Source organism: Amphiprion ocellaris, chromosome 13 (genome assembly GCF_022539595.1).
Source record: "Amphiprion ocellaris isolate individual 3 ecotype Okinawa chromosome 13, ASM2253959v1, whole genome shotgun sequence".
Lineage (NCBI taxonomy): Eukaryota > Metazoa > Chordata > Actinopteri > Pomacentridae > Amphiprion > Amphiprion ocellaris.
Genome location: NC_072778.1, coordinates 9,284,078 through 9,301,582, shown reverse-complemented (window position 1 = coordinate 9,301,582; position 17,505 = coordinate 9,284,078). Strand labels below are relative to the sequence as shown.

General features: G+C 39.2%; 1 long non-coding RNA gene across 1 annotated transcript; it reads right to left on the bottom strand.

Annotated features, from left to right (window-relative positions):
• Positions 1–709: 709 nt before the first annotated feature.
• LOC118469579 (uncharacterized) lies at positions 710–17,294 on the bottom strand. The gene is made up of 3 exons (XR_004846484.2): positions 17,118–17,294; positions 16,905–17,003; positions 710–1,443 (listed from the first exon to the last, which is right to left on the bottom strand). It is a non-coding gene; the product is annotated as an uncharacterized LOC118469579 (long non-coding RNA).
• Between the last annotated feature and the right edge of the window lie 211 nt (positions 17,295–17,505).

Here is a 17,505-nt window from a genome sequence, read left to right as displayed (position 1 = left end):
TTTTTTAATTAACAGGGTTTTTTTGTTGTTGTTTGTGCGTATTTACGCATTTTTCATCCTCCCCAGAAATCTAAATTATGCTACCTATACCCGACTCCTCCGTGTTTGCCTTTCCGTTGTTTTCCTTTGCAACATTGCACATTTGAAGTCATGCCTCGCAGTGCAAACGCGACAAGGCAAAAACAAACTATGATTCGCGAGCTTAGGCAAACAAGCGCGCACGGAGATCCAGAGGTATGTGGGCCGATGCTGAGCAGAGGAGGCGGCGGGGGGACGGGTACAGCTTCGTGGCTGCAGGCGAAGCGCAGATACCGGGGGAGGAAAACACCGCGACACGTCCCGCAGAAAGAGCCGGAGAAATAGACCAGAGTCTGGGGAGGCAGAGATGTCACACATAAAATTTACACCTAGCTTTAAAATATCCACGAGGTTGCACGAATCCTTCAAAAATCCACTAGAATATTCTGTTAAAAGTATAAAGCAAACGAGCTGATTTGGGATCTGATGTCATGCTGGATGGAGGCTTATGGGTCACCTCTCAAGGGGGATTATTATGAGGAGAAATAAATCATAGTTACTCCAAATGTTGTTTTTACAAAAGTGCCAAATAACAAACAAAAAGAGGAGCATTCTTCCGTGTGCGCACATCCAGCAGCGTGAACTCCTCAACTCTCCACAATTAGATTTTTTTTTTTTTTTTTTTTTTTTTGGAGGACAAGTGTCACCTTTTGATGGAGTTGGTAACGCGGGGCAATAATCAGCTGACAGGGGGATAAGCCTAAGCGAATACACAAGTCTGTAGCCTCAATACACATCCACACAATCGCCATGTGAACAGTGGGTGACCTGAGGAGAGGAGGCTTCACTGGGAAATTGTTCATTTGGCTGACACGCCGCTCAGGACTGCAGAGCTCTTCCCTCTCCCCTCCTTCTTCCATTCTTCTAAGGTAAGAGCTTATTAAAGTTTCATGAAAGACAACATATGTGTCTTTAAGCTGTGGCTGCATGCACAGTTGCGTTTAATTGATAGTCTTTTTTTTGTAGAGAAATCTCCTCCAAACAGGCTTTCAGTTTGCACCGTGGCTGCTTACATTCTCCTCACGTTTTTATTCTTAAATTAATATTCTAAATCCAGACACTGCGGAGTCATTTATGCGTCAAACCAAACTCTTTTCAAAGTGGAAAAACGGCGTGCGCTCCATGCGTAACTGGGAATAAGAACGCCCGTGGAATATACATAATAAAGTTTATTAGCATGTAGTTCATGTTTCGACAAAGATGTGATTCTCCGTCTCTGTTTAGAAGCAAATTCCTGCTCCTGCTGCCTAAAACACACTAGTACATCTTGATGTGAGATTTGTTCCGCCAGCTGATTAAAAACATCCAATGTGATGAGACACGGCGCGTCGGCAGCTTTCACCTCTATTCCGCTGGGAATTCGAACTAAAAAAAAAAGTTAAAAAAAAAAAAAAAAAAAAACAGCTAGGAAGTGCAAACATTCACACATGTATCGTTACACCTCCAATCTAAATAATTAACAGGCTTCCAATATTCATGCAGCGGCGGGTCTAGAAGAGACATGACATGGTTTGGTAATAATGCTGCATGTAATATAAGCAGGGGGAATGTTTTCTGATTTCACGCTGAGTCTCTACTGATGTATGTTTGTTGAATATTCTGAAAGTTGTTTTCCCCCCAGAAGTTACCTGGAATATGTACTTTTCACCTGGATTAGTTTTAATTTTAATAAACCAGTTGAGGACAGTTTCACCTTTATCTGCCGAAATTAACCCAAGCCTGCACTGAATAGGTATTTTAGAAGTGGTGTCAATTTCAGATATAGGTAATGCATGGATTTAACAAAGGAAAAAAATGCATGTAATTTTATAAATCAAGCATTTTTCTTTTCAACTTCTTTGAATGTGTAGAGTTGCACTTTTTTGTTGTTTTTATAATAAGACGCAGCAGGAATCGTGGGAGGTGGGATATAGGTTAAGATAATGAACACAGATTCCGGATGTTTCAGAGCATGCAGGGTGGTTCTGATCAATAGTTTATTTTTTTTCAAGTAGGAAATGAGGCAACTGAGCCAAACTAAATCACAGCAGGACTCTAAATGGACAGCAGGATTCAGCCTCTTGAAGCCACATTTGTCCACAGGTTAGGTAAGATAGATGGTCTGTGATTAGTTCTGCACAATCTGCATATTTAGGTTTAGATTTTACAAAATAAGCATACAAATTTTTTAAAAAAGCAACTTTATGTGCAGTTTTCAGCGAGATCTAACTCCTTTTGTGTGCTGCCTCAGAACAACTGCAGGATAATGGCTGCACAGGAGATAGATAGGAGCAACACACAACTAGTTTTGTCCATAAGTCCAGCAGAGAGGGCTGCTGTGTTGAGGTGGGGGGTTGAGGGTTTGGCTCTGAACCAATGGCGGCCCAGCGGCTTCAGCTAAAGGTCACATGGTGTGACCTCACACATTCTCACCCTCACCTAAGGCCTGAGGAGAAGCTCCCCATAACTAAATGCAGTGCCGTCCATCTCATCCCAGTTCTAAAAGGAAAAACAAAACCACACAGCAGCTTCAAATCCACCTGACAGAGCCGGTGTTTTCTGAGCAAAACTGTGAAAAAGAAATTATAGCATTCGATTTGATTCACTTCAACTTTCATGTTCGTTTCCAAAACTACAAAATGAAAGAAACACGTGTTTTTGCTCCAGGCTTTCATTTCATTCATGTCTGCGTGCTTGATAGTAGGTGCACTAAGGAGCTGCTCAGTGCTGGTGTGTGGTGCAGGTTTGTTGAGTGTTCATATGTGGACCTACATGTATGTGTATGAGTTGTGCATTCTAAGTTGTGCATCAGCCCCTCTCACAGTGGGGGCTTCGGTGCAGTTTGAGGGCAGGCGGCTGGCCAGAGCGTGTGAAAGCAGATAACCAGGGCGAATTTCATGACGCACACACTTCCTGCTCTCTGAAGTTCTATTAAAAAAGGATGAAAACAAAACACACATCTGAGATGTTTTCTTTACAAATCAATTTCTACACATTAAGCATGCTGAAAAGATCAGTAGCGCAGCTCTCATGGACCTTGAAATAGTGGAGGAAAACAATAATCCATCAGGAGAGAATCCTCAATGAATTTGATAGATGAAATGCCCTGTATGAGTTGAACAAAAATCTTTTAAAAAATGCAGTTTACCTGGAGTTTTTGTGTATATTTTGCCACATGCAGCATGAGAAGTGGTGTTTTGTGTGTAATGTAAAACTCAAGCTCAATTGGCATCATTGGAGGGAAGCGCTGAACCCTTCATCAACCTTCATAGGTGTCTCTAAGGCATCTCACTCTCTCAGTCCAAAACATTTCACTCTTTATCGTGTCAGTAATGCTGCTGCTGCTCTTTGATATGTTTGTGTGTCTAGTGTAGACAAAGAGCTGCTCTTCATTTAACTGCACTAGCATTAAGGCTAACCATAGTTGACATAGCAAACTGCTCAAAACACCATTAAACCTGCACTGGGTTACATGTAGGCAACATGAAATACATCACAAATTTATGCAAGTTTAAAAAAAAAAAAAAAAAAATATATATATATATATATATATATATATATATATATATATATATATATATATATATATATATATATATATATATATATATATATATATATATATTTCAGTGAAAACAAAGCAACTATCAGATGTGTAGAAAATACAAAAAAATCATAACTAGGCAGGCTGCAGGCACACCACAACACCAGCCACCTAAAGTCTTCCTCATGCCTCTTCATGTTAATCTGACAAGTCTAAAGCTGCTAACATTTTAGCCTTATCTGAAGCATCATGTTCAGACACCTTCAGTTTACACAGTCTGCCCCAGATGGCATCTCTCAGCACTGTTTTCTTTAGGCCTGTCATCTACTGTAACGTCTTAATTGACGTTTACCTCTGTTCACCGCTGTCAGCCACCCGGAGTCTGTGTCTGAGGAGCAGCCTGGCAGAATAGTTTCCCAGGCTCCAACTTCACATAGAAAATTACACTTGAGCACTTGTGTTTGCTTTAGTGGGGTTTTTTTGTTGTTTTTTTCCATTTCGTGTCGTTCTATCTTCACACGCAGGGCGAATTCAAAGATGCAGTGGAAATTTTGGAAAGTGTGCAGCATCTGACTTCACTCTGTTATCACTTCATGTGAGCTTAGTGGCCCGACTGAAATCCCTGCTGCCCATATTGTCTTATCTGGGGGAAAAATGAAAAAACTAGGACTGGATAACAGCCAGTTTTAACATTACAGTAGCAAACATACATTAAGATGTTTCTTTATGGCAGTAATTCAGAAGTGCTAACTTAAGTATGATTAAATAGTTGGTACGTTTTTTCAGCCCGTCTCCAAATAATCCCATTAAATCATGCAAAACATACAAACAATGCGGAAATCTACACACACAACAATCTAAAGTGCACGTTTTTTGTGAGGCCAGCGCTAGTGGACACATAATGCCAAATTGCCTGCAGAGTTAATGTCACACTCCACAGGCAGATTTGACTTTCCAGCTGTACAAACATGGCATCTTTGACCATAAAATGCACAGTGTTATGGAGAGGTCCACTTAGGCAGAGGCTGTACATCATCATTTATTCCCCTCGTGCCACATTCAGTTCAAAGCTGGAGGTCAGTCAGTTTCCCAAATAAAGCCTCTGGGCTTTCATGTGATGAAGTTATGGACGGAATGAGGAAGGAATATGGACATCCACATGATTTAGATTATACAAAATGAAACTGTGTCTCTGATGTTACACTTCAACAGAAATATTTAATGATTAGCCTTACCGTCTGCTACCTTGCCTTTAAAATCTATGTTAAAGTTCTGACTATACATCTTTTCCATACATATGAACTTGTCAACTATTTGACTAAAATGTGTTCTAAGCTTTAAAAACTTGTTTAAATTAAACTTATTTAGCATTTACACTGCCATGACAATATGACTGCAACTTATCTTCACTCAAGGAAGTACTTTTGACTGTGGAGGTCTTCATTTTCATATTTGATGAAACCAAACACACCTACAACTTTTGTGTTGGAAAATTGATATTAATAATTTAAATTCTGTTTTAATTTTTAACTATAACATGGCATTACAGTGGCACATAAATCCAAATAGCCTCAGATGTGCTTGCTTGCATCTTGCAGTCAAGAGTTTATATTTTAAAAAATATATAGTAAGAAACTTGAGTCACAGTTTCTGCAGAATCCTGTACAATTACCTTTGCAAACTACCCAAATAAAATCCAAAAATGTGCAACTATATGGATAAGCTATAACAATTGCCACCTGTTAATCGAAGGCTTAAACACATTCAAAAATCAAAAGCAGTAAAAGAATAAATCTAAAATTTTCAAATTTGTATTTCTAGGTAGACTAACACTTATACATGCTGTTATCTTTTCCTGTTTTAATCACAGGCTACAGAAAGAAACTCGAGCCCATTTCTGTCTTTTTACAAGCTTCAGAAAAACCCTATTAAAATCAAATTTACTGTCAATGCAGAGCTGTGAAGAAAGCTCATTTCTGAGCTTCTTTTAAAGAGTCTTCTTTTAAAAACTGCACACTACTCTTCAAATAAATCAAACAATAATTGTCAATCCACTGTCTTTGCGTTTAATTAAAGTCTCAGCGAGCCGAGTGATCTTGTAGTCTGACAGTCTCCACACAGGGTCACATCTAAAGGAGAGAAAAACAAACGTCTGCCTTTGTTTTCAAATCACCCAGAAACACTCAATTTATCACTTTTGCAAATGATGTAATTCACTGTGTTTTTATTTTATGGCACACGGCTTGAGATCAACACGTCTTTTTGTCCACTACTTCCAGGCCCTGTTGCTGTTGGAGGCCACTCTGCCAGCAGCAGCTTGTGGTTACAGAGACCAGCCCATAACTCAGAGCAACCAGTGCATCAGTTGACAGCAAGGCATAGAAGCCTCCGTCATAGAAGCCAATGGAAGTCTCTCTGGTGTTGGCTGAAGTGTAAAACGTTTACTCCTCGTAAAAATATGTCTTTGGCTTACCCTTTTATTAAAGCCAGATGTTGCATGTTTCAGTTTTCCCTGGTGCAAACATAAGCTTTTTTTTTTCTTTTTTCTGGCACTCACTTTCCCCATATCTACACAAAACACTGGTCAAAAGAACACGTCAGGTTTATTCTTGAGCAGCTGTTTGAAACAAGCAACTACTATGTGAGGACAGATGTAATCCACAGAAAACTGAAATGAAAACCTAGATATCCCCATTGTTTGAGCTAATAACAGAATTATTGATTACTTCCTTCATTGTCTCTTGTGTTATCACTGATTTAAGGCCTTCGGTGTGCATTTACGCTTTATTTTTCTGTTTTGCTCCTGCTATTTGACACAGCTGATGTCATTTAATTGCAATATTTGTGCATTTCTATGAAGATAAAATTTTCGTATTGAATTTTTTTCCATCATGTGCATGTTCTTATGATTTATACAAAACATGAAATTCACACTGTATGTTGAAAGCGATTATTTTTAGTTACTCACTGTATAATCGTAAATACGACATGTTCTTGTTTTTTCAAAATTGAAAAAAAATTGTGACTTAATATTCAAGGACAAAATCTTTGAAGGTGGACTCTATGATTCTAGAGAAAGATTGTTGATATTTAGCTGACTAGCATGTCCCACTGCTCAGACACTGTATTAATATCGCATACGCCACCTTAAAGTTGAGTGTGTCAGTGTGAAACAATTAAATAAGTAGAGATCTTTGCACAGATGCAGTTATTTCCTGGAGCCATTAGTTAGCTGGTGATCTCATGATGGTGACAAAGTTGATATTATAGAAGATATAAATTGCCGGTGATTGGGTAGATCCAGTTTATCTTGTTTGACGGTTTGCAGTATATTATGCTATGCTAACGGTTGCAGCGTCGTATTTACAGTGCAGACATGGCAGTGGCATCTGCAGCTACTTAACCACTTTACAATCTACATAATAACCTGCCTTCACCACATTCCAGCTGCCCAGCAGGGAGGCTCCCCCTGGCTGATTTATAGAACCACACCATATAACCCACATATAGCCACTCACCACCCACACATAGAGACAAAGAGAGGGTGAGACTAGGCTCTTATGTTCAACCACCTTCATGATCGTTACTTCCTGCTGCACCTCCTGCCGTGTATGTTGGTATATTTCTCAAACAGGATAGCAAATTACATCTAGAAATGACCAATCTAGAAGGAAATCCAAGAAAAGAACGCTCCACCTGGTGAAGCTACATGGTGTCTCCGCTTATCCACCTCTACCAGCCTACAGCATTTCCAACCCAACAAGAACAGACGGTATGGAGAGCGACTTATTGGATTGGATCGCACCCAGCAGTGACTTATACACTCAACCTATATGTCACAGATGGTAGGATTTCAGTGTGGTTGATATAGGAAATCCACTGAGGAGTATTGATCTTTCTAAGATCTGCTGTCTCTGCCTGATCTCCACAGGATCTGAACATCCGCAGAGACCTGAAGGGGAGCAGAGCTGCTGGAATCTCGGTCTACCTTTAACAGTTAACACTAAGGTAATGCAACATTTCCACAAAATATAACGCGATAGTCAAAAACTCGCTGTGATCATTCTGTGTTGTCGCACAATAATGGCTGCTGTTCTAAACAAGCCTGGTCTCAATATGAAATCCTGAAAAAAAGCAACAAACACTATGTTTTTAAATTGTTTTGAATAATCTAAAGCAGAGAGGAATGACACCTACAGCAGCTCCAACTGCAGCGACTGAAAATCCAAAGCAGCTCACTCTTGACTCATTGTTTGCTTACCGCCTGATCTCTGGGTAAATTCAGTTCAAAACCACAGCAGTAATAATCAGTTTGCATCAAAGACGTCTCCAACATGAAAAACAATAACCGTGCAGACTACCCCTTAAAGATAAAGTCACACAGGACTGATTTCTTTGCCAAGTTCCAGGTATTCAGACATGAAACGCTAACACACCTGAGCCCTGATGCATGCATGCTAATGCTCAGCATTTGCAGTGAAAGGTAACATCCTACAAGCTCTTATTCATTCATGCAAGCAATGCTTAGACTGTATTGTTGAAAGATGTCACCATATATCATATGCATTTGCTAAATATCTGCTCAGGAACCAAATTCAGATGGGACGTAGGTCTTTATAATTAAATTTTTGAGGTCCTGTGTCTTATCTACCAAAATGCCTTGAGCCTTCGTCTAGGAGTGTCAAACATACGGTCCATGGGCCAAAACTGGCCCGCCAGAGGGTCCAATCTGGCCTGCAGGAGGATTTGTGTAAAAATTACAGAGTGTTAAGTGCAAATTGTAAATCTGTAAAACTGTAAATTTAAAATAATTTCTAGATTTTGACAAGTTGTTTTGATCATAAAATAAAATACTGTATCGTTCAGTCCAGATGCCTGAAACTAAATGTTCTGTCTGTAAGTTGTAATGTGTAAACAATGAACTGAGGCATAATATTGTTGAAATTGCACTTATTTTTCTAAAGAAATTTCAGGTCATTCATAATGTTTTGTAAAAAGATGGTTCATTAAAGGTGAACAGTTTCAGAATGTACTTTTTTGAGCTAAAACAAAGGGATTATTATGCTAAGATTTTACTGGTCCAGCCCACTTGAGACCAAATTGGGCTGTGTGTGGCCCCTGAATTAAAATGAGTTTGACAGCCCTGGTCTAGCTCTTACGTTTCTAATTGTAATGATTTAAGTTTTTGGTGCAGTTTTTGCTAGCAATTAACTTCACTGCAAGCTTTGGGTGCAGGTTTTCATCCACCTACGACCCTCTAAACACTGTGAGACTTTAAAACAGCCCATTTTGTCATAGATTTCCTTTGATTTCCTGCCCCATTAGCCAGCGATCTGCTGTTAAATCGCGCAAGCAGGCCAAAGGAACGAGTGCATGGAGTCAAGCAACCCTCCCACCCCTTCCTTCTCTCTGTATGTGTGTGTCTCTCAGACAGTTTTAATCTCAGGTAATACAGTCACGTTCGGAACAGTCGTCTGCCGTGTAAACTCTGGTGGAAAGCGACCTGCGCCTCAGCTCTCCTTCATTACCACGCACGGTGGGTGAGCCAGAGCACACGGTGTGGTAATCCCTGCTGGAAGGCGTCACCATACTGTCATTACTGAAACGGAAGCCACACACACATCTAGGACCAGGAATGGCTTGAAGCTGAATGGTTGTAGCAGCCACATATTGTAGACCACAGCTAAAGGTTTATGTCTCTCTGCAGGAGATGTTTTGCTGGCTCACATTGATCCTTTGTACTAGGTTATAGGCATGGGTTGCTCTTATTTGTTGCTGTCATATACTGTACGACATACAATGTTTTACACCGCCGTGAGATCTAATGCTGTTTGTTTAGTTCTGCATAATAGTAATCTGTGCAAGCCTCTCAATAAAATGACGTTTCTTTAAAAATCAGGTGGGGATTTTGGTCAGTGGTGACTTTTGCAGCAAACTTATTCGGCTGGGTGCTTCCTACAACAAAACTAAGTCTACATGTGAGTCTGTATATACACAAGAAGTAAGTAGTTCAACTGAAGAGTGATTATTCCTTCTTAAATTTATTCGTTTTAATTGTTAAAGTAAAACTAAGCAGCAGTTCGTTGGATAAAAGAAAGTGTTAAAAAGAAAAGATTGGAGTGTTTTAATCCATTATTCATATCAGATTTATATTGCAGCACTGGCCTGAGGCCATTGGTTTTACAGATTTTATTGACATTTCTATATTTGATCATATTTATGTGTTAATTATGGAATCACAGTTTGATTTGTGCAAGGAAACCACATGCGTTTATGCTACACTGACTTAACACAACACTTTTGTTACATATTCTGTAAATTTATCTGCACCTTTTAATGCCATTTGCACATCTAAGCACATTCTGTCATGCTTGTATATTCCGTTGATCTTTATATATATATATATATATATATATATATATATATATATATATATATATATATATATATATTTCATTTTTTAAATTTAATTTTATCTTATTTTACCTTCACGTTATACCCTAATATTCTGTGTTGTCTTATTGTTTATCCCTTTATTGAATATCCATGCTGTAACAACTTCATTTCCCTTCAGGGATTAATAAAGTCACATAAGTCTAAGTTTGAGTCTTGTTTTTGATGATATTCTACATGATTTACTGGAAAATGGTTTGACTTACTAATATAACTTACCAAAACAGTTTGTAATATTCAGTTTCATTCTGCCATTTGCCATTTTAGAATATTATAGCTTCAAATTCTGATCGGTGCATTATGGAGCTCTTCCTCCAGAGAATAGCGAGAAAACTCAAGTTTGTTGAATAAAGTATGAAGTTGTGGTTTTCCAGGGATGTTTGTTATATTTTTGTCACTGCAGCACCATCAGAGAAACTGTCTTACAGTCATGTCATCCACATTAACCAGCAGAGGTCGCCAAAGATAATTCAATCAATTAAAACAGCTAATTCATCTTCCTAAAAAAGGATCTTTCTTTATTAATGTAATTTAGTATTCAGATTTGGGGAAAAAAATGGAATTTGTAGTAAATTACAGTGAGAGTGCAGTAGATTATTCACCAAATAACAGCACACTTTAGCAACACACAGAAATAATAGCATTTTCTCATTTGATATGGTGAGATAATGCATTTTTACTCTTCTGTAGTAAAACGTTCCTGAAATATTTGATTCCATCTTGAGAATTTACAGTTAAAACACTAAACATACTTAATATTTACTTTAAAATATGCAGTTACCATTATCGTTTCCTGCAAATGCCTTTTTTGACAGCATGGTGGTTTCACAGGAAGCATCAAAGTCAACCATAATATCTGACTTTCACACCAAGACAGAAAAAAAAGAGAGAAGAAAAAACAACACGACAGGAGCCTGGTTGCTTCTGACATGACAGCAGCACTGTATTCTCCTCAATTTAGGAGGCATCATGGCAGGTAATGAAGTGGAAAGGTCAGGGGGGATGTGTTTTTATCTGCTCTAAACCAATAGGTCAGATTTCCACTTTCCATGCCACAACTCTGTGACTGCAGCTGCTGCCCTTTTGGTTAAAACAATACATTCACCGTGGCCACTCATACATCATATCGCCAATTCGCCATCTTATTGGCAATGTCACACAGAGGACTGGGAGATATTACAGAATAGATTTACTGCAAGGGTTCCGCAGATATGATATAAACAGCGTGTAATGTAAGCCATACATTATGAATCCAATTTGTCTGAAATCTGGTATTTGGAGTGCAAAATAGATGTGCTGGGCTGAGAGTCACACAGAGGCCACTAGATGGCAGCATGCTGGTGAAGATGGAGCTCATGACCACAATGAGCTCATGTGTTTTCCCAGCAATAATACATCCATATTAAAACTGCAATGAGTAGCTGTGGCAACATCACTTTTCTTTCTAATCATCAATTAACCTTTCAACACCATTAGCTAACACAATGTGCCATTAGAACACACTAGTGATGGTTGCTGGAAATGTTCCTCTGTACCTCTATGTAGATATTCTGTTAAAAATCAGCCGTTTCCAGCTAGAATAGTCATTTACCACATCAAAAACGTCTAGACTGTATTTCTGATGAAAAATAATGTTATGCTCATTGAAAAAATAGTGCTTTTCTCTCAAAAATAAGGACATTTCTAAGTGACCCCAAACTTTTGAACAATATAGTATATGTTAAATCGTTTAATATTTGTGGGCAAAACAATAACAAAATATAGATAAAGCATGATGATGATATTATAGTAGCAGTATATAACAGTGCATAATATGAGATATAGCCATAATGTTATCATACTTAACTGTTTTTTATTCCATTTCCATGTTGACTGATACTGATATTTATATATAGATGCTGCATGTCAGTGTAGTTAAAATTGCTGCAAGGTCACTTTAATGTAGGTATTATACATAAGGACATCCATACAGTCTAATGCAATCCACAACACAAGTCTGCAACACCACCTTCTAAAACTTTAGAACTTTATTTGGTGTCCAAAGGGATGCTGATAAACCTTTAAAACATTTTTAAAGGCTGTAGCTTGTAGTGCTGCTGTGCTACATGGTGTTATATTTGAACTGACACCTCGATCAACAGGTAACAGCTGTTGTATTGGATTACATGACATTACAACTGCTTAAAAATTGATAAGTCTGCCCAACTAATGTGTATTCCTGTGTATTTTCCTTTCTTTACCTATTGCACGTCCTCCTTGTGGGGTTATAGGTGACTGTTCACTACATTTACAGGGGTACTGTCAACCACATCAGACACTCATCACATTTACAGTTTATCTTTGCAAAGATGATCTCAAAAGACTACCAAAAAACGCAGCATTATGGAAAAAGGACACAAGTCCACAAGCCAAAAATACATTAGACATACTGACATCAAATGTCAGGATTTTTAAAAATAAAAACTATTATTATTCAACCTATTCTTAAAATAACTATACACATTTCAGGGCTTTACCTAGATCCATTACACAGCTGTGAGTTATTGCTGCACAGCATCCAGATGCTCCATAAACTGTTTTGCAACTTATGCTCCAACACATTTTTTTGTTTTTTTCCTCAAGGACACAGTGTATTTAAAGCACACAAAGCAAAACAGTAGGACAAGGTGTTGCTTCATCCAGAAATGCTGAATCTACGAAGGCGCAGTTTGGGGACATAATAACGGAGTGTGTGTCATATGTGGAGGTCACGGGACAAACAGTTGTCTTCATTTTAAAGGAGTAACACTAGATAACACGTAACATTCAAAGGGGAAAATCCACGTCTCCAGCCACGTTTCCACACAGATAAGCATCGGCAATTTACAGCACAATGCACAGAACAGTCAGGAGGTCATTTCATGGTCACGGGTTATCTGGCGAGATTACTGTAACTGGTGTCTCCGCTCGTGCGTGATGTTGTTTCCCTGTTTTAAAGTAGCAGTTAGCAATAGAGGCTCCTGGTTTGTGAGTGTGTCATACTGACACCTTGATGCTTCATGTGGATGTATCCTCCGTTTATAAGCTATCCTAATGTTTTGAAAACGGTGTATCTTTGCAATGCATTTTGCAACAGAGGAGATACAGGAACATAATGTTCTTTCTATGATCACCTTTTGAGCTATTTCCCCTCTTTTTTTAAGACTTATTTTTGAGTACTTTTTGCCTGAGTTTTGAGGATGACTACAGGGAGAGGGACCAGGGGAATGACAGGCATTAGATGATCCCTGGCTGGAAACTGAACCAGAGATCCACTGTTCAGAGAATAGACACCCATTTTTGCCAGTTTTGATGAGTACAGCTAAAAAAGTGAGCTGCTAGGATGCCCCAAATAAAACCTCCTAATGATGGGATGACAAACAAGAAAAAGCATGTTTTAATGAGGCCACAGTGTTCTAGTTAAATAGGTGAAGTATTGGGGCAGTAACATGAAGCTTTAAAAGCTAAGTAAAATACACTGGGTGGCCCAAATTAACACATATAAATATTGACAGAAACAACAATAAAACCACTATTCTGACTTTTTTTTTTCTTTTTACAAAAGGGTCTCCAAACAAACAGTGTGAGCAGTGTGTTCATTATGGCCTCTGAGTAGTTTCTATCTAAACTCAAGGTCCAAGGTTAAATGCCATTGCAAATAAAAACAAGGACACATGGTTGAAAGGTTTACAAAAGCTACTGGTAGCATTATTTCTCCTAATAATGACTATGATTATTTTGCAATTTAGTTTTTCAAATTTAATATTGACTGACTTTTTAGAGTGTAAAATGCAAAAATGTGATACAATAACTTATTTAGTCTAGCTGTCAGTCCCTAAAACAAAGTTGTGTGATTTAAAATGATCTAAACTAAAAGAGCCAACTGTAGCCAAATTACAGCATGTTTACATACTTACCCTCTCTGCCTGATTCACCTGAACTAACTTCTAAACGACAAAAGGACATGGGTGCATGAGCTCTTTATAGTCCAGCTTGACTGAACCAGACATGACTGCCAAATTTCTCCCCCGAGGGAAAGCCAACAGCACAGGTAAACTCCCACACTCACAAAACACCACAGACACACAGGTAAGCTAGTAGATAGACACAAATACACAACCTCATCCCTGTGAGATTTCTTTGATGCACAGAGAATGAACTGGGATGATGAAATCCCCGCCGATGCGGTAGCGCGCCCGCCCACAGTGGCAGGTGCTCTGCTGGGAGCCGTGAAGATGATATGTTTAGGTAGACAGGTGAGAGGTCACGCCTTCCACTGCTGCAGCAGAATTACACTCAGGGGACCCGTGAGAAGCTAATGATGAAATCCAAAAAGCTGGATATTTTAGGAAGTGTAATGAGGTAGCAAGGGAGAAAAAGAGAAAGGTGAATAAAGTGAGTGAATTCCAGTCAGTTGGCTCAAAGGAAAGAGAAATTATTTATGTGAATACAAAGATATTTGGCTTCAAGCCTCATCACTCCCCACAAGCCCGGTCCAACTTCGCACAGAAGAAACTGGGTTATATACACAGAGTCTGGTGCCAGCCATGAGCAATCATATCATTTGCAAGCTTATGGCTACCTATTGCTTTTGAGCATTCACCAACAAAGCATCTCCAACCCCTGCAGAAAATACACCAACTGAGCTGAATACATTTAAACCCAGCAATCTAGATTATATGCAGCAGCAGGCCAAGCAACGGGAGCAAATAACTATTCACATCAGATATCTACGATGGGAGCAGACGATTGACAAAGTGTAGCTCTGATAATAAGCAAATGACTAGACTGGATATAAGCTTGGCAATGGATCTGGCTGAGTAGAGTAGCAGCATGAACTACAGCACTGTAATTATGATAATGATGAGGACGTAGAGGACACAAAAGCCCAATGTGGGGAATATGAACGTGACAACCTTTTCCTGTGTGTTACAAAGGTCATGAGGAGTTTGAAACCGAAATTACAAGGAGATAAATGCAAAAGGGCAGCCTGTGCCAGGAGGGAATGTGTTTATAATAGACAGTCCTGCAATAAAAATCCAAGAAGGTTATAGTGATCTGTCTTTGTTTGGGAGAAGCTGATTCAACCGTATGATCATTCTGGAGGCTGCAGTTTGAGGTGCCATTGAATTCTATTGCACTATATCGGGCCTATTCAATTGGCGGCCCGCGGGCCACATCCGGCCCGCGGGCCCCTCACAACTGGCCCACCCCCCAATGACCTCTTTCCAACCATCTAAAGCAGCCCTATTCAACTAGCGGCCCGCGGGCCACATGCGTCCCGAAAGCAACCCTCGAGACGACAAGTTCTTACAAAAATTCCAACATTATTGCGAACATTGAATGCAACACTTGCCGTAACCTAGCAACTAACCCACAATGCATTGTGTTGAGGAGACGCGTTTGAAAAGTTAACATTAGCAGTTCTATACAGGCGAAAATAGCAGCATGTCTTTTTCTATCCTGAAACGACAAATCGGCGAGGAAAACCGTCGGTTTAATCCTGCGTGGACTGACAAGTATTTATTTATTTACCCCCAAGTCCGAACCAAACCAATGCGTTTACTCTGCAACAAGTGCGTTGCAGCGCTGAAAGATTATCATGTCCGAAGACACCACATTGAAAAACATGCTGCGTTTCGGACAAACTTTCCCGAGGGATGTCATGAGAGAGCGGCTATAATTCAGTTTGACTGCATCTTACAACCGGAGCTGTACTACAATGAAGCGGACCTGCACAGCTCAGGAAAGGGCCACGAAAAAGAGGCCGTTCACAGACTCAGAAACTGTGAAGGACTGCATGTTGGCTGTCGTGGATGAAGTTTTAACGGACGATCAAGTTAAGATGAGTGTGGCATCTGCTATCAAACAGGTCTGACACGTCAAACATTCTCGCCACAGATGTCTTCGAGACATGGTAAGTGCAACAAAGCAGCGTGCTGTAGCAGACACTAAAGGTAGTTTTATGTATTTATGTGACTATTTTCTGTTCACTTATTAGAAGTTTAATATTTAGGAAAGACATTTTGTTTTGACAGTTATTTCACTTAGTATCACTTTATTATGCACTTTGATGTCAGCTTTATTTCGTTTCAAAGGGATAGTAACTATCACTGTGCCTACTGTTTATTTTTTTTTGATTATATGCACTGAAGATGCGACTGTCTCAGATGAGACCAAATATGGACAGGGACAAACTCTGTTTTTTGTTATTTCAAAAGAAGAAAAATGTCTCAAGTTCTGAAAAGTTACTGTTAACCAAGTTACTTTTTAATGCACTTTCAGATGTAACCAAAACAAAAGATGGTGTTTCTAATCGGCACTTAGTTTTTATGTTCATATGCACCTTAACCTGTGCTTATATTTACCTATCAAAACGTGTTGAAGTTGTGTTTGAAATGTAAAATTTAAAGAAGCAGTATTTCAGCACAGGTTTAGTTTAAGTACTGCTCTTCTATTATGTTTATGTCCTTTTGGATGTGGCAATACGTTTATAAACATCCAGTGTCTTTGTTATCTGTTTGTGTTTATTTTAAATGTTTAACTTTGCTCAGTGTCTGCTAAAAACATCCGGCCCAGCTCATGTTCTTAATCTGAAAATCCGGCCCCAGTGAATTTTTAATTGAATAGCCCTGCACTATATGTTGTTTTTCAGCGTCTTTGAGTTTTTGGAAAAGCGCTTTATAAATAAAATTTATTATTATTATTATTTATCAGAGCAGAAAATAGGGCCTGCACGATATTCACCACAATCTGGTACATCTATGCACACAAAAACCAACTGCACAGAGCTAAAGACGTCAAATTTTAAACACAAGAAGCAGTAACTTACTCAGATGAGTGTCTCAGAAGAGGGAGGCTGCAAAGGAGTCCACAGAGGTGTCCACAGAGAACCTCAGCTTCTGGTTGGGAGTGTTCATCCAGGCCACGGCTGATATGAGAGTTTTGGAGCACCAGGGGGAACAGAAATAAATCATTCAGTCCATGAAGTCACTGTAAAACCACCCAGCACTGCGGGTTTGCTTTGCAATGTGCAGCAGCTCACCTGCGTTTCCCGTGCAGGTAGCAGGCAGGTAGGTTTGAGGATAGGATATTTTCTCACCCAGGTGTGTGAAAGACTCTTGAGAGACTGTTAAGAAACCTTCGGAACAACTGTAAGTGTTTTCAAACGAACTGTTTTTTTTTTTTTTTCTGTAGCCCAGATAAACGCTAAACACGTGACGACTTATCCAGCATCAGGTTTAAATGGACCGCGCTTAATTCCTTCTTCCCATGTTTCCATGTTTTTTCCCGTCATTGGCATGTAAGGTAACTCTACTTCCCCCTACTGTTCTGGAGGGTGAACCGCAGTCCCTTATTTCAGTTAATACAGTGAGGGGAACGATGAAGACAGAGGAAAAGTAAGAACTAAAAGATAAATTCTCTTTAATAAC